This window comes from Capra hircus, chromosome 18 (genome assembly GCF_001704415.2).
Source record: "Capra hircus breed San Clemente chromosome 18, ASM170441v1, whole genome shotgun sequence".
Taxonomy (NCBI): Eukaryota; Metazoa; Chordata; class Mammalia; order Artiodactyla; family Bovidae; genus Capra; species Capra hircus.
Window position 1 is genome coordinate 295390 of NC_030825.1, and position 25859 is coordinate 321248.

General features: G+C 40.9%; 1 protein-coding gene across 1 annotated transcript in view; it reads left to right on the forward strand.

Annotated features, from left to right (window-relative positions):
• Nucleotides 1–25859, forward strand: part of DCDC2 (doublecortin domain containing 2) — a 137612-nt gene that overhangs the window by 63690 nt on the left and 48063 nt on the right. The gene's annotated exons all lie outside the window — the stretch shown is intronic.

Here is a 25859-nt window from a genome sequence, read left to right on the forward strand (position 1 = left end):
CCAGAGCTCTGTCTTCCTCCTGAGAGCTCCAGTTCATTTCAAAGTCCATATAAAGCGTCACATTAGAATCACAGCTCACATGGGGTTCACAGCTAAGGAGACAGCACAAATTTGTGTGAGGGCTTAGAAGATGCTGCTCAGATGGTTACAGGGTCAGAAGAAGTGCAAGACGAAGTTAAAAGAGCAGGTGAAATGAAGGAGTCGATTCCACAAGAAGAAAGTGGAGGGGGCTTAAGGTTTCAAAGATTTAAATGATAATTAGCTGGAAGCCCAGAGTCCTAGATTCTTGTCCCAGTTCTGCTCTCGACTTTGGGCAAGTTATTTAACTTTCTTTGGCCCCATTAGCTTTCTGCAACATGTGGGTTCATATTAAGATTTATCTTTATAGTTTTAATTTTATCTTTAAGTTTGTTCAGTCCTTTCCAGTGACCATGAAATGTGGAAGCCAGGATAAAATGTAGTCAATGGATGTTTCGTGAATGCTTGTTGTATGGAAAAAGTGAAAGTGTTAGTTGCTCAGTCGTGTCTGACTCTTTGAGACCCCGTGGACTGTAGCCTGCCAGGCTCCTCTGTCCATGGAATTCTCCAGGCAAAAATACTGGAGTGGGGTTGCCATTCCCTTCTCCAGGAAATCTTCCTGACCCAGGGATTGAACCCAGGTCTCCTTCATTCCAGGCAGATTCTTTACCATTGTTGTATAGCAGGCATCAAAGGAAAAAGCTAGCCTGAAAAAGCATGCCTTACATGTGAACATTAAAAATAATAGAGGGTTTATTTTAATCAGTATATATGAGACTGCAAAACCGTCAAGGCCATGGGATATGTCTTACTAGTTTATTTTTTTCAATCCCCAATAACTAGGTCTGAGAGATGAGACACTTAATAGATACTGGTTAATGAATGATGGAAGTTATAAAATAGATGTCTCTGTAATATTTTAAAACCCACTAAGAAACAAGACTCATGTTAAATTTTTCGTGAATCATTTTCGATTAAAGGCTTCCATGAAATGTTACTTGCTTATTTTCTGTGTGGCTCTTAGTAGCTTATGAAAACCCTAGGTCCTACTCTCATTTTATTTTTTGAAAATCTTTAGATTTAGCAGTTTTCCCTCAAGAGAGAGGGGACCATCATCTCTTCAGGTTATTTCACTCATGGAAATATGGAAACACAAGAAGCTGAATCAGCATTTCCATGTTTTACAGGAAAGTAACCATTATGAAAAAGTCAAACTATCAGTGTTTTTGCCTTTGTAGAAATTCATAGTTTTCTCTTTTTTTAAAGATTCCCCCCCCCCCCCATATTTTCAAGGATCTCTTTAAAAGATTTGTTGTTGATGTGGGCCATTTTTAAAGTGTTTATTGAATTTGTTATAATATTGCTTCTGTTTTGAGTTTTTTTAGTGTTTTGGCTGCGAGGCTTGTAGGCTCTTAGCTCTCCGACCAGGGATCAAACCCGTACCTGCTGCTTTGGAAAGCAAAGTCTTAACCACTAGACTGCCGGGGAAGGCCCCACAAATTGTTTTCAACAATAGTTTTATCTGTGGAAGTGAAACTAACCAAAACATGTTGAACATGAAAACAAGTCACATTTTTAAAGTGCTAAGAAAAGGTAGAAGACCTCAGCTATTCTTCCCCAGTCTTCAGAGAATCCGCACTGGTTTTAATTGCCCACGTTAAGTGTACCTTTTGCAATGTGGTTTTATAATGTGTAGGTAGTAGGTTTTCACTGCTGTATCTCGGTGTTACATAGGACAGTGGCTGGTGTCTTTTAAATGAAGGCTTGGGGAATTTTTGTTCTCAGTAAGAGGCTTTTGGGCTTCCCAGGTAGTGCTAGTGGTGGAGAACCTGCCTGCCAGTGTGGGAGACGTAAGAGATGCAGGTTTGATCCCTGGGTCAGGGAGATCCCCTGGAGAAGGAAATGGCAATCCACTCCAGTATTCTCGCCTGGAGAATTCCATGGATAGAGGAACCTGGCGGGCTACAGTCCATGGGGTCGCAGAGTCGGACCCGACTGAAGCAACTTAGCGTGTACATGTGCACAAGAGGCCTATACCGTGGATTTAGAAGCATATACAAGAGTTCAGATGAAGCATCTTGTATCTTTTCATCTTGATAGAAAGAACATGTGACCTGGAAAATGAATCTTGGCTTCCAAAACAATTTTCCCAGGGAAAATGAAAAAAAAAAGCTTTTGTACCATTTACGAGATTAAATCATCATTTGATAAGTTTAAGGATATTAGCTTAAATCCCTACTTTTGAAAATTGAGCTATTTCTCCTTATCTGATCTCCCTCCAGATGTCTTTGGCTTTAGGAGATTTTCTAGGTTATATTAGCAAAAGTATTGGTCTTTATTTCTCTCTCTCTCTCTCTCTTTTTCCTCTTTCAATCTCCAAATTCAGTTATTATTGCAGTTGCTTTTTGCTTTAATAGCATCTGTTTTAGTAATTAGAACCAAGTGTGTGATTTTGGACATTTGTGCCTCCAGAGGGCTCTTATTCTTTAGAAAGGGAAAAGCAATAAAAACTTGAAACAAAATGAAAGGGAAGGTATATAGAGAGCCAAGATAATGAGCCAAAAATGCAGGAAATTAATACTGCATTGCATATTTGAAAGTTGCTAAGAGGGTAGATCTTAAAAGTTATTACAAGAATGAAAATTTTGTAACCATGAATGGGGACAGATTTTGACTAGACTTATTGTGATGATCAATTCTCAATATATACAAATATCACGTCAAAGAATGCAAGAATTCTATTTTAGAGATGAAACAGTTTTTGATGCTTAAAATATTTTAAATTTGGAATGATGTAATCTATCCAATTTTATTCCTAAGTGTTAAAATTTTAGAGTTAAGATGCATAACTATGCTTCCTTCAGAGCATATGTTAAATTGTGAAGGTTTTTTTTTTATCAGTGTTCTTTAGTGTTCTCATATTAATTAGAAAAAAAGAGAGACTTCATAGGCTATCTTGATTTTTGTAATCATTGCGATTATAGTTATACATTTTGGCCTTTTATGTTTCTGCTGATATTTATTGATATTCTGATATCTAGTGCTTCAGGAAAGAGCAGTGCTGATAACAGTCTGTAGATGGCAACCTGGGTCTAATTTTATTTCTTTTTCTATTTTCTTCATTTTTTTCCCCGACTCAGTTTCTCTCTATAATAGTAAAGCTTAATAATTCAGGCAGAGCTTTGACATATTTCTTCAGGGAAACAAATCTCATTTTCTTTTGGTAGCCAAGATGCAAAGTAAGATTGGTTGGTGATTGATGAAGTTGGGCGTGAAATGCATTTTTATTGCTGCATTTAAATACCGGCTTAACTGACCAGCGTATGTTTTCCTTACACTTTCCACCTGAGTGGTGCCTGAAGATAGGTTACAGAGGCTGTTAACTAGTTATGGTCTCCTCTCTGAGAAAAATTTTAATAATGATTGCTTTAAAGTGTTTTGGGATTGATTGTATTCATTGATATTTTTAATAATTTTTACATTAAAAAATTTAGTGTTTTTAGAACTCTTGGAACACAGGGAGTATAGTGGGTTTAAGGCTCCTTCGAAATACTGGGAAAGCTATAGAGAAAATAGCTTAGTCTGTACTGCTGTGGTTTATGTGGTATTGATAGCTATATATTTTTTAAAGCAGAGTATTAAAATGTAAGCTTCCCTGGTGACTCAGTGGTAGAGAATCTGCCTGCCAGTGTAGGAGATGTGGGTTTGGGAAGATCCCTGGAGAAGGAAGTGGCAGCCTACTCCAGTATTCTTGCCTGGGAAATCCCATGCACAGAGAGGAGCCTGGTGGTCTATAGTCTGTGGGGTCTCAAAAGAGTGGGAGATGACTAAAGTAACAACAATTAGAATGTAAGCAAAACCAAGACCTGTTCCTTCTTTTTCTTTTTTTCTTTTGCCACGCAGTGCAGCAGGCGGGGTCTTCATTTCCTTGCTGCTGCTGCTAAGTCGCTTCAGTCGTGTCCAACCCTGTGCGACCTCATAGACGGCAGCCCACCAGGCTCCCCCGTCCCTGGGATTCTCCAGGGAAGAACACTGGAGTGGGTTGCCATTTCCTTCTCCAGTGCATGAAAGTGAAAAGTGAAGTTGCTCAGTCGTGTCCGACTCTTAGCGACCCCATGAACTGCAGCCCACCAGGCTCCTGGATTTTCCAGGCAAGAGTGCTGGAGTAGGGTGCCATTGCCTTCTACCAGAGAGCAAACCTGTGCCCCCTGTAGTGGAAGGACAAAGTTCTAACCACTGGACTGTCAGGGAATCCCCACGATTAGTTTTCTTTTGAAGGATGTGATTCCCTTTCTGTTTCCACGTGTGGGCATGCTTGTAGAAACACACGGGCTAGTACCCTTGATGTAATTCCTGGCTTGTTCCCAGCATCGTTCGATGAATTTCCAAGGATCGTGTGATGTTTAGACTCATGAATGATGGGGGGCAGGTGCACGGCCGGGGAAGGATGTCTGAATATTGTGACTTAGCTGGGTGACCGCCCTTGGGTAGTCACGCTTTTGAATTTTTCTAATACAACCTGCATGGGGTTTGCTGCGTCGCTTTGAGCCTGAAGCATTACAGCAGTCCATCCTCAGAATTGGATCAGGGAACATGGAAACTTGAACTGCTTTTGTTCAGCTGAAGAACCAGCTCAGGCACTTGCATGGTTCCTCATTGCAGGCGACTCAGGATAAAAACGGGAAGCAAGGGACTTCCTGGTGGATTCTGATATCAGGAATGTCTGTGATGCCGATAGTGGGAGGTGACAGGGTGGAGGGAGGGGCAAGAAGTAGTCATGTGATTTATTACATTTCCTCCTCCCCAACTTCCTCTTTCTGTTGCTAGCCCTGCAGTGAAATAAAACCAGGAGAGGTGCTTGGTCTATTAGAGGATCAGCAGCTGCGAGGGCATCATTTACACTCGAGACACAGATGAGCTCTGGGTGGAGAAGATGCCCTGGAGGAGGAAATGGCAACCCACTCCAGTATTCTTGCCTGGAAAATGCCATGGACAGAGGAACCTGGTGGGCTACAGTCCAAAGGGTTGCAAAGAGTTGGACACAACTGAGCTCACACACGTGTACACGTACACACACAGATAACCAGCCAGCAGAGTATTGTGCTCAGAGTAGCACACAGTGTTGAGAGTGTGTGTGTGTTTGTGTGTGGGTGTAGGCTGGTCCATTATGCCTACACTTGTGGTGACGACTGAAATTATGGGTGACAAATTGCAAACACAGAGTAACGGTGCAACTCTGAAGTTTATGTCCCATCAGTGTGGTGGTCTTCCTTCAGTCACTGTCCGTAGTTCAGTGTCAGAAACCTTGTGTGCACAGCACCAGGAAAAATAAAAATGCATTAACATCTCAGATCAAAAACAGAAGCAGAGTCATTCTGTAGAGTCATTGAACACCAACAAATAATAGCAAGAAAATGGATTTAAACAGTACTTAGGGATTCAAAGAAAATGATAGTTCAGAATTCTAAAAATTTTTTTTTGTATGAGATGAAATTTCACAGTCTGAAAATGAATGATTATTCCTCCATAACTGTAAAGCTACCAAAAATATCCAATGGAATAAATAGACAGTTCCCGTGTGAGATAAGCCCAACTTGTATTAAGAGTGAAAGGGAACAATGACTTTTACTTAATTAAAGACCATCTTTTGCTCCTCACTGGCGTCAGAGTTCTCAGTGGCTTCATCTAATTTCGGAATGAGTGGTGTGGGCTGTCATTGTTCTGAAAGTTGAAAGGGTTAGCCATCTAGGACAGAAGCTTAAAAGGAACCAATAAGCGCTGTTACTAACAAACAGTCTCCATATTTTCTCTGGTGCTTTTCACCCTCACATGTTTTGGATCCATTACACTTTCAGCTTGGTAAGGTTTGCTAATTGAAACAAGAGTTCCAGATCTAATTACCATGACACTTGACAGCGTTTGGATGGATGAGTTCACCCCTTAGGAATTTTTATTTTCTGAGCAAACATCAGATGGAAGGGACAAAAGGAGTAAAAACTTTCTGTAGTAGATAGATAGATATAAGGCAATTTTTCACTCGTGAGGCAGGCAGGTTTGCTGTCTAATTTTTAGAAATTAGTTGAGAGAATCATCAAATTCTCTTTAGACTTTATTCCCAGGTTCACCCTGAGGTTCTAATTTAGAAGAACGATTATGGTTATTTAGCATTTTCATCATAATGAAATGTTAATGAAAATGAATGTGAAAACACTTCGATAAAGTACAAAGTGCCTGAAGAGGCTAGTGGTTAATAGCAGTATCTATGTAAGGAGATATGAATTAGTTTGAAATGGTCTCCACGTCAGAAATGAAGAACTTTAGTATCTAGAATTAGGGAGCCTGGAGATGGGGAAGTGAGGAGGGTCCTTGTTGTTTTTTTAATTCTTTAATTTTTAAATTTTATTGAAGTATAGTTGATTGACAATGTTAGTTTCTGTTGTACAGCAAAGTGATTTAGTTATATATATACGCATATATATCTTCTTTCTCATATTCTTTTCCATTCTGGTTTGTCACAGAATATTGAATACAGCTCCCTGTGCCAAACAGTGGGACCTTGTTGTTTATCCATCCTATATATAATAATTTGCATCTGCTAATCCTAAACTGCCAGTCCGTCCCTTGCCAGCACTCCTCCTCCTTGGCAGCCCCAAGTCTGACCCATCATCTGTGAGTCTGTTTCTCTTTTGTAGATACATTTCTTTGTATTCTATTTTAGCTTGTACATATAAGTGATATCATATGTTATCTGTCTTTCTCTTTCTGACTTACTTTGCTTAGTGTGGTAATCTCTAGGTTCATCCATGCTGCTGCAGATGGGACTATTTTGTTCTCTTTTATGGCTGAGTAGTGTTCCTTTATATATATAAATCTACACCACATCGTCTTTATCCATTCATCCATCGATGGACATGTAGGTTGTTCCCATGTCTTGGCTTTTGTCAATAGTGGTGCTATGAACATAGAGTTGTGTGTATCTTTTTGAGTTATAATTTGGTCTGGATATATGCCCAGGAGTGGGATTGCTGGATCATACAGTAGCTCTATTTTTGTTTTCTAAGGAACCTCTCTATTGTTTCCCATGATGGTTACCCCAGTTTACATTCGAGAGGGGATCCATTATTAATTCATGTTGCCCCAGGTAGCTGCCTTCTTACTGCTTCCCTTCCTCTCCCTTTAAAGACTCACTTGCCACCCTGGTCTGAAGCTCAAAGCTAAGGAAATCTCTGCAGAATGAGGAAAAGCTCAAAGAAGGTTGGTAGGCTTAGAGAGAAGTAGGAGGAAAGAGAAGAAGAAAAAGGTCAGCAGGGGACTGGGGGGGGGTGGCAAAATCATTCCTTCTAAAACATTTTTAAAAGCCAAAAATATCCCTACTCATTCATTTTCTTCACTCCAGTCAGTTTCTAGGTTTGTAGGTTCCAGTCAGTAGGTTTTTCTACTCTATTTGCTCCATTGCATTTTACTCTCAGCATGATGAGTCTGCTCCTTGGAGGAGAGGCGTAAAGATGGGGAAAAACATGGCTTTCTTCCCATGAAGATTAAAATTGAGTTGGAGACTCAAAAACTTCTGTAGGTCAAGGTCATATATTATGGATAGCAGAAGAGGGTTCATGGAAAAGGCTTTGAGAGCAGAGGAGGGAGGCTACATATGACTGCTGAGATTGGGAATTGATATTTGAGAGATATTCTGGGCATAGAATGCGGGGTGGGAGGAAGGAAAACCAAGACTGAGTTCAGCATTTTTTCATCATGAATGCATTTTAAACCCAGAGTAGTTAAATGTCAATTGATCTTCCAAATTAGAATAGTAATTTAATTTAAACATGGGCAGGGAAGGACAGGGATTTCACAGATTTGTTTATTGGACAGTGGAGAATTGCTGTGATTTTTTGTTTGTTTGCTGGTCTTTTTTTCCCCTCCAGGCTTTTCCTGGATGGCTTAATCTTATAATGTGATTTTTTTATATCCTTTCTCAGATTAACTCAGAGGTGCTTATGTACTCTTCTTAAAAATCATAATGGTGACAGAGAACATCACAGTTTACATTGAAGGCCGTTGCCCATAAAAACAACAAAAATGGTGACTTCTCCTTAAAGTGACTGAAGGAGTTCCATTATTATGTATCCCTCACCACGAAACACCCTTAACGCATCCTTGTGGATAGGACACGGGAATTTGTCTCCAGGTTCAACCATTTTTCTTAGACTAAGGGCTCTATTTCTGACTACTTGCAATGTCTACCTTGATTTCTCCCAGGCACCCTACATGCACATGTCTAAAAGAAAATTCTCCAAGCCTTGAATTGCCTCTATATATTTAGTTTTCCTCATATATTCCTTGTCTCACCGTACTGTGAAGCCAGAACGAAACCTGGGAGTGATTGTTCGTGGGCAGGGTCAGAGGAGGAATCTATAGTTCCTGCCAGCTGGCAGTGGAAATTCAGGACAAGACCAGTCCCTGCTCCATTCCTTTCTAATCCCCTTCCCCTCGTGCCTCCCATCATTTTAATCCTGTTAATGTTAGAGTCAGCCTAGACTTTTCCTTGTCCCTCAGTCTCCCTTGTCCCTCCTTGTCCCTTCAGTTCAGTTCAGTTCAGTTCAGTCGCTCAGTCGTGTCTGACTCTTTGCGACCCCATGAATCGCAGCACGCTAGGCCTCTCTGTCCATCACCAACTCCCGGAGTTCACTCAGACTCACGTCCATTGAGTCGGTGATGCCATCCAGCCATCTCATCCTCTGTCGTCCCCTTCTCCTCCTGCCCCCAATCCCTCCCAGCATCCCTTAGTCAGGGCTAATTTGCACAGAGTCTCTTGAATCTGGTTCTGCTTCCCTGGTCCCTCCTGATTTAAGCTCCCTGTTTATCCTGTAGACTTCTGCAGCCTTCTAGGTCAGATCTCCTGAGTGCCCTCCCAGTCTGTCCGTCATAACTGCCAGCCATGTCCTAAAACCGCAAACCCGTTTCTAATGGAATTCCTTTAGGAGCGTCTCTTGTTCATGGCCTTCCTTTCCCACTTCATCTTCCACCAGCCTCCGGCATGCACGTCACAGAACTCGTCTAGAGCTGATGGCGTGAGCTGCTGCAAGTCCTCTGTATGGGCCTAGAATACCCTCCCAGTTCCCATCAACTTTATTGTCTGTAAGACTCACTGTGGCCTCGGGCTTCTGTCACGTTGGTCCCGACACTCTCAGCATTGAGTCTTCCTCTCTCTGGCTCCCACAGCAGTACGTGACTGTGCCACAGTGGATGTTACATGGCCTTTTCCCACTGGTCTCTGAACAGTTCGCGAGCCAGGACTCCTCCTTATCAGTGCGTTATTCATCTTCTCCAGGGTCCAGCATCTGGCTCAGTTGCTAACATATATTTATAGTTAGCTCTCCATAAAGTGTGATGAGAGCATGATGGAATTTTTCCAAACATACTTTCCAAAGTATGACTTTTTTTTTTTTTGCTATGCTTTTATTTGAATTTAGGCATTGCAGTCATTTACGATGACATTTCTTGATGAGAGTTAGCTTGATTAAAACAAATTGGCTAATCAGATATCTCCCAGTAACATAGAGATTCACAAGGTCTCTGCCAGAGTATCCAGGCAAAAGAGATATGCATCCGCGTAAGTGGAGATACTTTGTTTAAATTCAAGGGGAGGTAATTGGTTAGAAAAAAAGACTGCTTACTTAAGGAATCAATATTAAAGCTGAGGTGCAATGTATGGCTCTACGTGGGGAAAACTGAAACATTAATCTCGTTATAATTTGATTTAGAAAATCCACCTGGTTCGATGGCCCCTGAATTGATGTACTGTGCTGCCAAGATAACAGTTTTAAGAAGATACCACTAAAAAACTGAGGCTATTAAAACTAAGCTGAACTGATAAATTTTCCTCAATTTATAATGTGAAATTATTCTTTGTGTAGTACTGTCTACATATTGAATTTTCCATTAATAGAGGATTTAAAAGCCACTTTGGATGGAGATTATTTACATTTCTATTTTCTCACTTTAAATGGTGGAGCATAACTTTCAATCGAGTGCCCCCACCCCCGCCATGAAATTTTACAGGAGGCTCGGTCAGCCTCCTGATGAGTCTCTTGTTCCCACACAGACCCAGGCTACTCACTCTTCTCTGTTATTTTTTTCTTGTATTCTCTTCTCTTAAGCTCCAAGGAGAAGAAATGTCTGAAGTTTTGGAGATCTTTCTCTTTCCTTGAGCAGCCCAGGATCTGTCAGAAGAGCAAGTGGCTACATAGACACATACACTGTTATACCCTGGGCACATTTTTTAAAAATAAACTTCACAGGCACATATAACATATAACATACTTGGGCTTCCCTGTTAGCTCAGTTGGTAAAGAATCCACCTGCAATGCAGGAGACCCTGGTTCAATCCTCCGGGTCAGGAAGATCTCCTGGAAAAGGGATAGACTACCCACTCCAGTATTCTTGGGCTTCCCTGGTGGCTTAGCTGGTCAAGAATCTGCCTGCAATACAGGAGAACTGGCTCCGATCCCTGGGTTGGGAAGATCCCTTGGAGAAGGGAAAGGCTACCCACTCTGGTGTTTTGGTCTGAAGAATTCCATGGACTATATAGTCCACGGGGGTCACAAAGAGTTGGACAGGACTGAGCAACTTTCACTAACATATATACAGAAGAGTGCTCAATAAGTCAACAGTTTGATGAATCTTGAAACTGAGTGAAGTCGCTCAGTCGTGTCCGACTCTTTGCAACCCCATGGACAGTAGCCCATCAGGCTCCTCCGTCCATGGGATTCTCCAGGCAAGAATCCTGGAGTGGGTTGCCTCCAGGGGATCTTCCCGACCCAGGGATTGAACCCAGGTCTCCCGCATTAGAGGCAGACTCTTTAACCTCTGAGCCACCAGGGAAGCAATTGAGTAGATCCATGTAACTTGCAGCCAGATTAAAAAAACAGAACATTATCAGTGCGAGGTCTTTTTTTTTCTTCCTTTTTTTCCCCTTCTGACACCAAATACATGGTCTTTGCACACCATTTCTCCAACTCACCAACACCAACTGAGGGTCCTACAATTCAATTCAGTCCTGACTCTGACTGCCTGAGTTAGCATCAGACTCCATAGGTTTAAGGGATCAGCCCTGCAGAGCAGCTCTCATTTCAGGTGACCGTTGCAAGTATCAGGACCCTGAGTTATCTTCACATTCTGTCTGACTTGGCTATAAAGTTGGGGGTTTCTATACCATACCCTTGCACCCCCGCCCGAACTCAGGAAAGTGCTTTGCTTACTATTACTGGTTTATTTTAAAGCATGCAACTCGAGAACAGTCAGGTGGGAGAGATGCAAGGTGAGAGGAGGTGGAGCACAGAGCCTCCATTCCTTCTCCAAGGGCACCACCCCTCCTCCCACCCCAGCAACCTGATGGGTTCATCTTCCCAGAGGCTCTCTGTACCCGCTCATTTGGGGTTGCATTATGATTGATGAAATCACTGGCTGTTCATGATTAACTCAATTTCCAGTAATAAGGACGTAAGGATATGGGGGCAGCATTTAGACATGAGGTGTCAGAATGGTGCCAAGACCAGAAAGTTAGAAGCACTGCTGTATATAGCTATGTATGAGATTAGACAGGCTCTAATAATGTATAAATGGTGTGGGTGTTGACACAGGTTTTGGGAGGCAATGAAGTTGGTGTAGCTTGCCTAGAGTTGTCTTGAAAATAGCGGAGTTTCATGAAATTTCTGATGACTTCTGTCTGCCACTTTAGCTGTGGAAGCTCATGTTACCTGACATTGCAACCCAAATTCCATAATCTCTAAAGTAACAGATGAAAATCCATGAAGAGTTAGAGTAGCCCTAGTTGTAACAAGCGAAAAGCATGGCCCTGCTAAACCATAAGTGAGACTCATTCGTGACCATTTAGGGTTCAGTTTTAAAGAAGCAATCTGTTCTACACATAGGTGCCTGTCTGTTCTGAAAGTTCTGCAACTATCCAGTTTTGCCTTAACAAAGACAATTTGCTAAGGAAACAGGGCAGAATCCTAAACTCCAATTAGTCCCCTGCTCTATCAGAGATTAATAACACTTTAGACCTGCTGGAAGCGACTTCACATTTGAGCCCCTTCCTACTGTGTCACGGCAACGACTTGCAAATTTTAATAATAGATGTCCTCTTTGAGAAATTGCCTTTCCTTATGCTGTGGGAGTTTTTATGATTAGAACTATGCCTCTTCTCTTGCGGTTGTTTTTGAGGCATTTATGTTACCATTTTTGCTTATCAGGAATAGTTCAAACATTTTCTAACACAGAGCAATTAATATCTGTCAGTAGAAATAAATTACATTTTTCATCGCTTGTGACACATTCTCAAATGCTGTTTGAAAGTGCCATAATTATGCATCATCATGCTATGTAATTTTGGTGCCTGGCATAGTAGTGCTTTAGGGGTATGATTTATATTTTCTGTTTTTTTTTTTTTTTTTTTAAGTACTGAATTAATAGGGTAGGTGTCAGGACTGGAATGTAAGTTGGGAAATGACATTTTGCAAAATAATTTGTATTATTTCCATTCCAGTCTTTTTAAAGAATTGTTCACGTATCTTATATATATCTGTGTATGTAAATTATGTGTATTATGATGGTACCACCAATAACTTTTGCCTTAGAGCACCAAAATGCATAAATTTCCATTTGTAAAGTTGTCTCCCCCTCCCATACTGGGAAGAGAACAACTCTTAATCACTGGGGAAGGCTCATACCTCTGGAGAGGGCACTGACTTAAGGCTGTATAAACAAACCTTGCTAAAATAACCCTTATCCTCCATTAGTTTTGCCCACATAGTTACCATCTACCCCTAGAAGGCCCAGCTCCTGGTTCTTTGTCTACTCACTTTACTGCCCTTTGTTAAAATGGTATACAAGCCCCCATCCTAAGCACTTTTTTTCCATTTTCACTTCTTTTTTGTGAAGCCTCCCCATGCATATGAATAAACCTTTTCCTTTGTTCATTTTTTTGGGTCAGTTTAATTCACAAACCCCAGTCACAAAAGATTAGAAGTGTCAACTGAAAAAAAAAAAAACAAATACAGTGTAGGAGTTGTGAGTTAAGTTTTATTTGGAGCAAAATGAGGATGGTGGTCTCTCAGGTAGCTCTGAAGAACTGTTCCCAAGAGGTCAAGGGCCAGTCAGTGATTTTAATGAAGGGGGTTTACGTGTAGTCAAGTACACATTTTGGGCAGAGGCTGGCTCTCGTAACAAGTCCCTGTTGGTGATTTAGTGCTTTTCTAGATATGAGAAGATGCAAGAAACTGGGCTCATGAAATCTCCTGATAATATCTATCTGTCTGAAGGCCTATTCTGCCAGTTTTCCCCAGAGCACAGCCTGGGAACTCATTCCTGTTTCCCACCCTGAACTCCTTTCAAGGTATGTTGAAGGTCAGCTAGTGATTTCATTCTTACGGAACCTGGTAGCAAAGGACAATTTTTTAGTTGGCAGAGGGCAGAGTAAAAGTTCTTTTTCCTCCCCTACATAACGTATTTCATCCTGTTAGACTGTAGTCAGTGATCCCATTGAAATCACTGTTTCCTATTGAAAATAGTGCTGTTTTCTATTATCACTATTAGAAAATGGTCTTATTTCCTATTGAAATAGGAAAAAAGGAGCTTTAACTCTCAAAATTGCAGTTCAAATAATTTTTGCTGCTTACATGTAGTTAGCATAAAGGGAAATGGGGTCAGGGAGGGACCAGAATCACTTACTCAACAAGTCTATCTCCAAGCACTGGGCTAAGTCTACGATATTCATGAGAAATGTGGTTCTCCAAGTAAGAAATGGTCAGTCCTTTCAGTGAAGTCTCTCCTCACTCTCCATCACTTAACCTTTTTCTTTTTCAATTGAATGATTTTGGTTGGGTTTATTTAGTTTTGGATAAAATATACACAGGGGTATAATTAAGCTAGATACTTAAAATATAGGCATTTTGTAATGAACACATCCATCCCTTATGTTGAAACTGCTGAAATTATTCATTCAGGAAAGGCTATGTTACTGTATGACATAGCAACACGGCTGTGAACAAAGTTGGGGCTTTACTATGTGAAAATTTTAGAAAAGAAGCTGTACTGAACCTCTCAGTTAAGTAAATTAAAAAACCAAAAAACTTAGTGAATAGAAAATTGTCTTCCTACAGGGAACTCAAACCATATGATCCCTCTGTAGAATTTTAGCAGTTTATACTAGTTAAATAGGTTTCAGCAAATCTAACCCATCTCCACAGAGTCGTGATTGTAGTATATTTTTAATTATGGAGGCATTGAAAGCAATCAGCTCACATTAACTTTCTTTTAAATGGAATCGTACAGCACAGCCTTTCACGTTACTAATTCCTTTGTTTAGGGAATCACCCAGTATTGTTAAATGAGTCAATTCAGAATGAATGGTTTTTTTTTTTTTTTTTTGATAGGACTGAGTTTTAATATATTGAATGAGCATAACGGAAATCAAAGTAGAGGAGCCTTCAAGATTACGGTCACCTCATTTTACACCTTTCTATTTCATTCCTGAAAACAAATACCCAAAATGATTAAACAGAAAAAAAGAAACTAAAGCTTTTCACGGGATGGCACGTTGGTAATTGGCAGTTACAGTTTTAAAGGAGCAAGGGCACTAGGTTAATTGGCATTCTGTGAAGACAGATGCTTTATATTTTCAAACATCTTTCTAGCTATTCCCCCCTGAGCTCCCATTCTAATTTAACATGTATGCAGAAGTTCATATTTTGAAAGTGTTTATAGTCATTTTTATTTGTTGGGTTTTTCTATGAGATGGATCGGCACACTTCTGTATGGGCTAGTCATCAATACGTGGAGTATCAGGCATATAATAAACAGATGTTTCTGCCTGCAAGGGAATTACCAATTAAAATTTGCCTCTCAGTGTCTTACTATTCCAGAGGTCCTATGGTGACCCTTGTTTAATCACACATCCCCTGCTGCTTAAATTGGCTTTAGCGAATTGTGCCCACTACTGATTAAGGACTTCTGTGTGCCAGCCACTAAGCTGAACTGCCTATGCATGTTGTTATTGTTTAGTGATTAAGTCATGACCAACTCTTTGTGACCCCATACACTGCAGCCCGCTCGGCCCCTCTGTCCATGGAATTCTCTAGGCAAGAATACTAGAGTGGGTTCCCATTTCCTTCTCCCTCTATGCAGATGGTATAATTTAATTTTCATAACAGTGCCATCAGGCAGTTACTATCTCAGGTTTATGGATAAGGGATCTGAGACTTGAAGAAGTTCAAGCTGTGTAACTTGTGTGTGAAGTCCTGGATCTGGTAAGTGAAGGGGTCCAGGTTTGCATTCAAAGCCCAGCTCCCCAGAACTCCCTCATGTCACGTCTTGCAGTAACAAAGACGGCTAAATTTTTTGAGCAGCTACTTAGTGCTGGCGTTCCGCAAAGCGCTTTCAATGTATTTTCTTTGAATACCCACAACAACTGAAGGTGTTTCATTTCCAACCTACCAATGAGTTGAAGAGAAGTTAAAGAGCATACTGAAGACTGCTATTAAGGGATGTAGCTGCATTTCAAAATAGGTCACTGGCTTCAGAGCCCATCGCACTGCCTGTATTCCAAACTGCTCTCTTTTAAACCACTTTCTTTTTGTGTGTGATGATACATGACCAGTTCTCATTTGAATTCGAGAGAGCCCAGCATATATTCAGTTCAGGTTCAGTTGCTCAGTTGTGTCCGACTCTTTGTGACCCCATGGACTGCAGCACACCAGGCTTACCCTGTCCATCAGCATATATTGGGTTGGCCAAAAAGTTCGTTTGGGTTTTTGCATAACATCTTATAGAAACACCCAAACGATCTAATTGGCCAACCCAATATTTGTGAGTGACCGAATGGAGCTTTTTTGGGGAAGTTTGGCAGATTCTCTTTTCTCTCTTGCGGTATCTGTTTCCATTCTTTAGTGCATCCATCTTTAGTATACCTCATCTTTAGATGACTAGAGCCCTCCAACCGACTGTTGTTCCTCCCCTTCCCCAATAAAATTACCTGTTGAAGAAGACTACGTTTAAGTTCAGTTGCACCAAATTTAAAATAATAATAATATCTTGCTGATTGGCATTTGCTGAGATTATTTTAGTGGAATTCCAGATCTTGGGCACTGGCTGGAAAAGATTGTTCATGTGGTCTTCTTGGGATTCCTCAAAATGTAACTGTAGTTAACTCTTTTTATGTATATTAAGACCAGTCTGAGCCTCAATAAGCTGTTTTACAGAATGTTTTAATCTCTTTTGGGGTTATCTTTTTCTATGGATATGCACTTCTGGTTTTATAATGAAAACTAGTGAGAAAATAGGACTTCACAATAGTTTCTCTTCATTAAATGTGCACTGTGAACCAGAGCAATAGGAAGCATATTTATGCATATAGGAAAGATACATGTTACTTAAAAACAAACAAACCCCCCCAAACTGGCTCTTTTCCATTTACCAGTCTGAGACTTTTCATCATTATCTAAGACAGATCTTACACTGAGGTTCATCAAGTAAGTATCTATATGCTGTTCAGTTGCTAAGTCATGTCTGACTCTTTACAACTCCATGGACTGCAGCACACCAGGCTTCCCTATCCTCTACTATCTCCCAGAGTTTGTTCAAGTTCATGTCCAAATCATATGGCACATAATTACGTGGGTTCAGTTCAGTGCAGTTCAGTCGCTCAGTCGTGTCCGACTCTTTGCGACCCCATGAATCGCAGCTCGCCAGGCCTCCCTGTCCATCACCATCTCCCGGAGTTCACTCAGACTCACGTCTGTTAAGTGGGTTAGGGAATTAATATTCTCTAAAATTTGGCTGCTAAAAATCTAGTCACTTGGAATAATAAATTTTTTAAAGAAATACAAATAATCTTTTGAGAGTAAGCATTACATACTTTCCTGATTTATAACTATTTTATGGGAAAGTATGCAACTTGCTCTTTTAGAAAATTTGGACAGATGGAATTTGACCTCTTGTGATTTTTATTCTTTTGTCTTGTGAGGCACAGGTAGGTTAGATAATTTGTCCAGAATCACACAGCTAACAGGTGGAAGAGCCTGGATTAGACATAGACCGTCTGACTCTGCAGAGGTAGGCAGCTTCCCACCAGGCCTGACTTTGCTCCCTATTACAGATGGGATAAGACTTGGTTAACCCTCAGGTATGGTGTTTCTTATACTAATTACATTTTCTAGAAGAGGAACTTGCAAGCCCAGGGTTTTCACCCTACTTACCACTTTGACTTGCCTGTTCCGTTTTTGATTACTGAGAGCTTTAGTTTAATTCTGAGTCTGGCTCTCTTAAAATTTTTTTCTCCCTCATTTTTGTGTGTATATTAATTAAAAAAAAATTTTTTTTTCGCCACACCATGCAGCATGTGGGATCTTAGTTCCCCGACTGGGGATTGAACCTGCACTCTGCAATGGAAGTGGGGAATCTTAACCACTGGACTACCAGCAAAGACCTCCTTGCTATATGCTTAGACTGAGGAGATTCCTCAGAGGATAGACTCCAAGGCTGTTTTGACTGGAAATCTCCATGCCCGTCTCAACAGGACATTTTATTCATTCATTCATTCATTCATTCATTCATTCATCTCTTGATTGTCTGCCTCATCAGGCTTTGTGGTGGGTGAACAAGGGGCAGTGTCTGCCCTCTAGGAGCTGAGGGTCCCATGTGGGAAATCAGCTATGGCTTCCGTACTGTGGTCTGTGATGTAACAGAGGCTTGGTTCTGCCTAGAAGGTCGGTGAGGATAGGGAGAAGTCAGGGAAGACTCTAGAACTGAGACTGAAATAAACCTTCTCCAGGCAGACAGATAGAGAAGGAAAGTGTTCCAGGCAGAGAACTGGCATGTCGGGTGAATGCAGTGGGTTGGGGGAGCTGGTCAGGAAACTGAGGGAAGAGAGTGGAGTGACATGAAGCTGGAAAAGGAGACCACACGAGGAGCTCAACAGGCCCTGGGGACCCGACTGAGGGGTTGGGATTTTATTTTGCAGATGATACTGGAGCTGTGAAATAATAACAAAATATTAGCTGACAAAATTGGGCCATTCCTTTTTGAGAAAATTGTATTTTCCAGTTGTGAAGCCAGTGAAATACGAAACATACTCATATCCTACAATCTTTTAGGAATAAGGTGTTAAAATATAGAAAGACATACCATAAATAATCACAGATTGGAAGAACTTTGAGGAGGGTGGCCCATTTAAATACCTTCTTTTGAGATTACTCTCTGAGTGCTTTGTAACACTGCCAAAAGGTAGTTAGGTATTCTCCCTAGTGAACTTTTCATGAATATGGAAAAATAGTGGGTTATTTTTTTTTTGCCCTGGAGTTTTTATAGCTAAGGAATATATTTGAAATTATTTTACAATTCCAAAGGACATATGGTATTTTATGATTTACTGCATACTTTTTCTCCAAATCTTTTAATTTTTGCTTCTTCATTGAAGTCTTCCCATCAAAATATGAAGCAAGCTGGGTGCTTGTACCTTTAATTTTGACAGATAAATGAGATGTGATTTGTCAAGCTTTCATGAGCAGTGACATGAAGCGTATTTTAAGTAAAATGTCCTGCCCTCCTGGAAACTCCATGTGGAAAACACTAACATTGTACAAGCTAAAGACTCATAGTTCTTTCCGTCCTTTTTTGGTCATAGCCTTGGAAAGGCCTACAGGAGAATTATTGATACCAAAGTAAAACACAAGCCATTTTTGTTTCCCCTTTACATGTTTATGTTCCTTATGCATAGCTATCACAGATCATCAAACTGCTTCCTTTCCAACCCCAGCTGGCTGAAGCTCACAGACTTCTAAACTGATGGTGAAACTTCAGCTTGTATACTCTTTTTAAAAATTAATTTATTTTTGGTTGCGCTGGCAGAGGCTACTCTCTAGCTGTGCGTGGGCTTCTCATTGTGGCTTCTCTTGCTGCAGAGCATGGTCTGTAGGTGCACGGGCTTCAGCAGTTGCAGCACGTGGGCTCGGTAGTTGTAGCACATGGGTTTATTTGCTCTGTGGCATGGAGAATCTTCCCGGACCAGGGATCAAACTTGCGTCCCCTGCACTGGCACGCAGATTTTTATCCACTGTACCACCAGGGAAGTCCTCAGCCTATATTCTGTGACAGAGATGGACAAGCACTTGCATCCCGTAACTAGGGAAAAGAATGACTTACATTGTCTCTGATTGTCTCAGTACCAGTATCAGGCACTTTGTCAGCAGACATTCTGACTTCACACAAAACGTTGTGCACAAGCAGGAGCCCATTTTCTTGTTATAATATTCAATTTCCTTCCCATTCTCTTAATGGAGATGAAGTCGCCCCTGCTGCTTTTGGGCAGTGGAAGCTTTATGAGTATCGTTTATTCTCAGCTGCATAAAGGATTGGTTCTTTGTCTTCCCAGCTTTTTCAGGTACTTCCCTGTGGGGGCGATGTCTTATTTCTGCCCCCAGCATGATGCTACTAAACATATTCTATCAATCCAGCCCATATGTGATGGCAGAGCACTAATTAGCCCCTTTGGATTATTTTGATTTTGAAATGGACTGTTCCTCTAGTCTGTAAGTCACTTATTCCAATATGCCTTATAATCAAAGTAATAACATTAATGATTTTCCACCACCAAGGCCCACAATGTAAATTATCTCACAGAAAGAGCTTGAAAAGCAATGCAACTGAATAGGCCTGTTCTTACCTTGTTGACCAAAGCAGTTTGTCAAAGTCCACCCATTTCCAAATTTAGCCCAAAAGCCCCCATGGAAAAAACTTTACAGTTCAATTAGCAGGAGAGAAATTGCATGATGTCTGTAATCAGAAAAACTGGCATGAACTCAATGTTCAATTATTACCTCTCACCTCTTCCTACTTTCTGATGTATCCCCTTAAAGTCACTGAGGAGTTGAAGAGGATAATTAATTTTTAGGGTAAATTAAAAAAGTATTCTGACTCTAATCAGGGCTGATTTTCAGCTGGTACTTATCACTATGGGCAATAGCCGCACTCGTTGTTTATGGTTTTCTAACCGGTCAGTGCCACTGTTGATTGGTTCTCAAATATTTTGACTCTTTCACCTACAAATAATGCCTTGTATAATCTTTATGCATATTTTAACTACATGACATCTACACCAAAATCTTATATGCACTTACATTGTCCGTACCTGTACTGGCTGGTTTACATATCTGTTTTCCTTATCTCCAGCACCTACATATCACCTGCTGCAGTGTTCAGTTCAGTTCAGTTCAGTTCAGTTCAGTTGCTTAGTCATGTCTGACTCTTTGCGACCCTGTGAATCACGCAGCACGCCAGGCCTCTCTGTCCATCACCGTCTCCTGGAGTTCACTCAGACTCACGTCCATCGAGTCCATGATGCCATCCAGCCATCTCATCCTCGGTCGTGCCCTTCTCCTCCTGCCCCCAACCCCTCCCAACATCAGAGTCTTTTCCAATGAGTCAACTCTTCACATGAGGTGGCCAAAGTACTGGAGCTTCAGCTTCAGCATCATTCCTTCCAAAGAAATCCCAGGGTTGATCTCCTTCAGAATGGACTGGTTGGATCTCCTTGCAGTCCAAGGGACTCTCAAGAGTCTTCTCCAACACCACAGTTCAAAAGCATCAACTCTTTGGCGCTCAGCCTTCTTCACAGTCCAACTCTCACATCCATACATGACCACAGGAAAAACCATAGCCTTGACTAGACGGACCTTAGTCGGCAAAGTAATGTCTCTGCTTTTGAATATACTATCTAGGTTGGTCATAATTTTTCTTCCAAGGAGTAAGTGTCTTTTAATTTCATGGCTGCAGTCACCATCTGCAGTGATTTTGGAAGCCCCAAAAATAAAGTCTGACACTGTGCTCAAAAATATTCTTAGTTGAAAAATAGAAATACATAATTTATTTTGTTTCTATTTTTTGTGAAACTTACACCAGCTTGGGTTGGTGTGTTACTTCCTAAGTTTTGTTTTCTAGAATGATCTCTTTAGAGAGAAAGAGAAAGTTGAGAAAGACGGCTGCATCTTCCTATCCTGGTTACATTCTACCTGCAAACTTTTGGGTGTTTCAGTAGCTACCTTAATATGAGATGCCTGAAATGGAACACAAACATATAAAAAACCAAGGTGTGGTTTGATTTGTGCAGAATTTGCTATGGGCTGATTATACCCTAGGATCAGTCTGTGGTTTTGGGAGTGGAACTCTTCGGAAGCGGAACTCTTTCATTAGAGGAAATTTTACCAAAATCCCCCTTTGTGTAAAACATAAAGGGAGATCTTTTCTAATCGAAAGGAGTTTTCTGAACAGGTGGGGAGGCGCACCTACTCATGCCTTTCCTCCTCATGTACTGTGATGCTGCTGAAATATTTTTATGGAACTCTGAGGATTTTGTGGCCAACATCAATCTGGAAAATGTATTATTAAAAATATATTACATGTTTCTATGAATGGAGTCCAAGTTTTCAGACTCAATATAGGTTATATAAAGTTTAAGTGCTACTAAGATTTCCATTTATACTCCAGTACTCTTGCCTGGAAAATCCCATGGATGGAGGAGCCTGGTAGGCTGCAGTCCATGGGATCGCTGAGTCTGACACGACTGAGCAACTTCACTTTCACTTTTCACTTTCATGCATCGGAGAAGGAAATGGCAGCCCACTCCAGTATTCTTGCCTGGAGAATCCCAGGGACGGGGGATCCTGGTGGGCTGCCGTCTATGGGGTCGCACAGAGTCGGACACGACTGAAGTGACTTAGCAGCAGCAGCAGCAGCAGCAGCAGTAGCAGAGAGCTATCAAGTTATACACTCCCATCCTATAATGCAGGATTTTTCATGTTTTCCTATTAAATTTAATTTTGTTGATGTATATTTCAGCCTGACCACATCGTTTGGGTTCTGATTTTGTAACTTATCTTTTCCATCTGGATATTTGGCAGTGTGTTATCTACATAGTACCCAACTATTTTTATATGTTTTTGAAGCAAATAGGAGTCCATGAGAGAGACTTTGCTTCAAAATGACAGTTGGATGTGGTTCAGCATTTTGGGGGGGGGGGTGCTCCAAAGACTTTGTGTCCAACATTCCTAACTCTACAACAGCTGTTTCCCACCCCAAGACTTTCTGTCTCGATCAGCATCATCACTGTCTACCTGTGCCTGAAATTTAGGCACAATCTTGACTTCTTGCTTCCCACTGCCTCCTATTCCCAACTGTTCACCACATCCTGTTGATTTTACTTCCTAAATATTAGGACAGTTTCCCGATTTTCATCTCTCTGCCGCAGCCCTCGTTTAGGCATGTGTTTGCTCTCAGCAGGTAACAGTAACTTCTAACAGGTGTCCTTTTCCCTGGTCTTTCCCCCTGAGTTCTATCCTCATTTCCAATGTCACTTGTCTGAACCAAAATTTGACTATGTGAGGTTCACATGCTTAAGACCCTCCGGTGGCCCCCTGTCACCTACAGGACAAAGCTGAAGGTCTTCAACTTCATGACCCTTTTGGATCACCATGTTCCTATACCCTCTAGCCTGGGCTTGATACCCTCACAACATTAAATGGCTTGGAATTTCCTCCCTGCCCCATACTCCCTCTTTGTTTTTACTGGCTTCTTCGCCTGAGATTCTCGCCGTTTGTGTGTGTGCGTGCTTAGTCACTTCAGTCATGTCCAACTTTTTGCAAGCCTATGGACTGTAGTCCTCCAGGCACCTCTGTCCATGACATTTTCCAGGCAAGAATACTGGAGTGGGTTGCTATTTTCTTCTCCAGGGGATTTCTCAACCCAGGGACTGAACCTGGGTCTCCTGAATTGCTGGCAGATTCTTTACCACTGAGCTACAGGGGAAGCCTCTCCCTATTCGTACTGCAACTCAAACTTCTTTTTCTCAAAACTTACTTATTTTAAAGATTTGGCCCATGTGTGCTCCTTCATGAGTTCTGCATCTGCATATTCAACCAACTGAGGATTGGAAATATATTAAAAAAAAATTCCAGAAAGTTCCATAAAGCAAAATTTGAATTTGTGCATACTGGCAACTAGCATTTACATTGTATCAGGTATTATAAATAATCTATGGTAGGTTATATGCAAATACTATGCCATTTTATATAAGGGACTTGTATATCCACAGATTTTGGTGTCCATGGAGGTCTTGGAAATATTCCCCTGTGGATACCAAAGGAAGGGTGACCATAATTTGCACTTAATCATACTAGATACTTAGCAAATACTTGTTAAATAAAATAATGGATGAGTAAACCCACTTAAATGCACATACTCTTGTTTTTTCCCAACCTGAATTTTACCATCATATACACAAAGATATGGGCTTCCCTGGTGGCTCAGTGGTAAAGAATCTGCCTGTCAATGCAGGAGATGTGGGTTCGATCCCTGGTTCAGGAAGATCCACTGGAGAAGGAAATGGCAACCCACTCCAGTATTCTTGCCTGGGAAATCCCAAAGGACAGAGGAGCCTGGTGGGCTACAATCCATGGGGTTGCAAAAAGTCAGACATGATTTAGGGACTAAGCAACAACACAAAGATATATAGATTAGTGAATCTGTTAACTGCTGTGTTGAAATGCAAATATTCTGTGTTTGGTGCTTTCTTCATCTATCAAACTAGCAGCCTTGTAAAAAAGAAAGAAATTCCCTCAATAATGAAATGCTAAGTGAACTTACTTTGGATTTCTTTCCATTATTACTTCTTTCCTAAACACACACAAACAATTCTGGAAGGAGTAGATTTCTAATTAAACTGGCTGACTGGAGAGCACTTTTTACATAGTTCTTTCTTTCCAATAGCTTCAAACAATTAACCTGGAGGTAAAATAATATGAATTCATTGACTACTCCCTCTGATATTGTAAATGTGCCTCTTGACAGTAAGCAATTTATAATTTCCTTGGCAGAAGGAGCCGTACATATGAAGCAGGTAACAGTAAATTCAGGAAATGGTCCAATATCAAAGAAGAATGGCACTGATGATAAGTGTTTGGCATTTTTATGAAGCAGTGGCGATTTAAACAAAGAGAAAACAGATAACCAACCACGTCACGTATGAATGGGCAAAAGCTTAATTTACAAAATACATATATTATCTAGGAAGGGAATCTGGCGGAGGTCCAGGAAGCAGAACCTCTCTTGATTTTATGTTGAGGGAATGGTGAGGCTACCAGGGTTATTCTAGAAATGAGCACATCAGTACATCGAAATTGAAAACTGGTATACTATTTGGAATTGGGCTTTATTTATCAGAGCTTTCTCATGAAGACTGATACTACTGTAATCAAGTAAGAATCTCTTGCCGACTGAGTTTGTATCCACTTGAAACCCCTTTAGAAAGAGAAGAAAATAGTGAATTCAACATAGGGAGAGCCATCAAGTGCTACCCAGGAGAGTCATGGTCTACTGTCTTCAGACGGAGGAAAGCTGTTTGCTAGGCTGCTCCTTGGCAAGCACATTAAAGGGAAGTTTGCCAGGTTTTCCCCATGGCCAGAAGGAAGTACACTTTGAAGCAAATAGACTTTTTCCAAGAACTCCATCACTTAGCTATCATTTACCAAGCGCTGACTCTCCAGAAGGCACTATGTTAAGCCATAGAAAGAATTCCATGGTTGCTAAAGCAACACCGTGAATTGATTTTCCATGTTCCGCACCCCTCTGCCCCCCAATAATATTTAGTCTATCAACCAGATACAGCCTCCTGTAAATTAAAGAGCATTGCCTGTGTTAAGTGAGAAATTTAGGTCTAGTCATGCCTTGGGCAAATTATCGCGCAATTCTGCTCTCAATTGGAAAATGAAAGGGTTGAACCATTTGCTTTCTCGAGTCCTTTGAGGCTCTAAAATAGAATGATCTAATTAATTTTGATGGCCTTCTGGCTTCCATTTTAGTATTTGTGAGTGTATGTAGTGCCCGAACATGCTGACTGAGTTAACTTTGTGAACTTGCGCAGAAGACAAAGTTCTGAAATACAACGGCAACAGTGTGTTCATTTAAATGGGAAAACAGCCTTCTCCTCACAGGGGAGGCATAAACCTCTATTGCTTAGGTGTTTGGAAACTTAATGAGTTAATATTTATTATGCTGTACAAGAATCATTAAAATATTTCCCTTCCTGGTTCGTTGAGATGTGGTGCTTTGATTTTTACGGCATTTTATATGAACAAATTTTTAAATGCACTACTTTACTGTATGGATATTCCTGACGCTTCAGACGCAGCTGAGACATATATCTTTTTGTATCTGTTACAGTGGATGAAATTGCTATAAAAAGTTTAAACTGCTCCATCAACGAAATTGAGCATTTTAGTGAAAGAAACTTAGTATGTGTGTGCATAAAATTACCAAAGTCACATAGCAAATATTATCTTGAAGTCATTTCTGAAAGGGAGTATTTTAATGTTCCCAGTGAATAATTTCTCTCTGCCCGAGAGCTACTCTTGTATCCTGGGAAATAATCAGAGGAGAAGATAAAATTATTTAGATTTGCAGCTTCTTGTCATGGGAGGTGAAGGCCTTTTTATTATTATTATTAATGCGATGGGAATAGTTTCATCACACCGTGTCTCTGCACAGCACAACCTTTTCATCATGTAAATAATTATAGTTCTGAGTTTCTTAATGCCTCCTGCTGATACTGCACCTCCATCTCAACCACTGTCTATCTGAGCGAGAAAGATGGCTCTCTTCTCAGATGAAGGTTTCTCCAGGTCCTGACACTTGGAGGCAGTGGTGGGGTGGGGGAAGGTGCTTTCTCTGCCTCAACATGGACCCAGGTCTGAGCTGACTGGAAAGGTGTACACCAGGAAACAGGAGCTTGTTCTTTG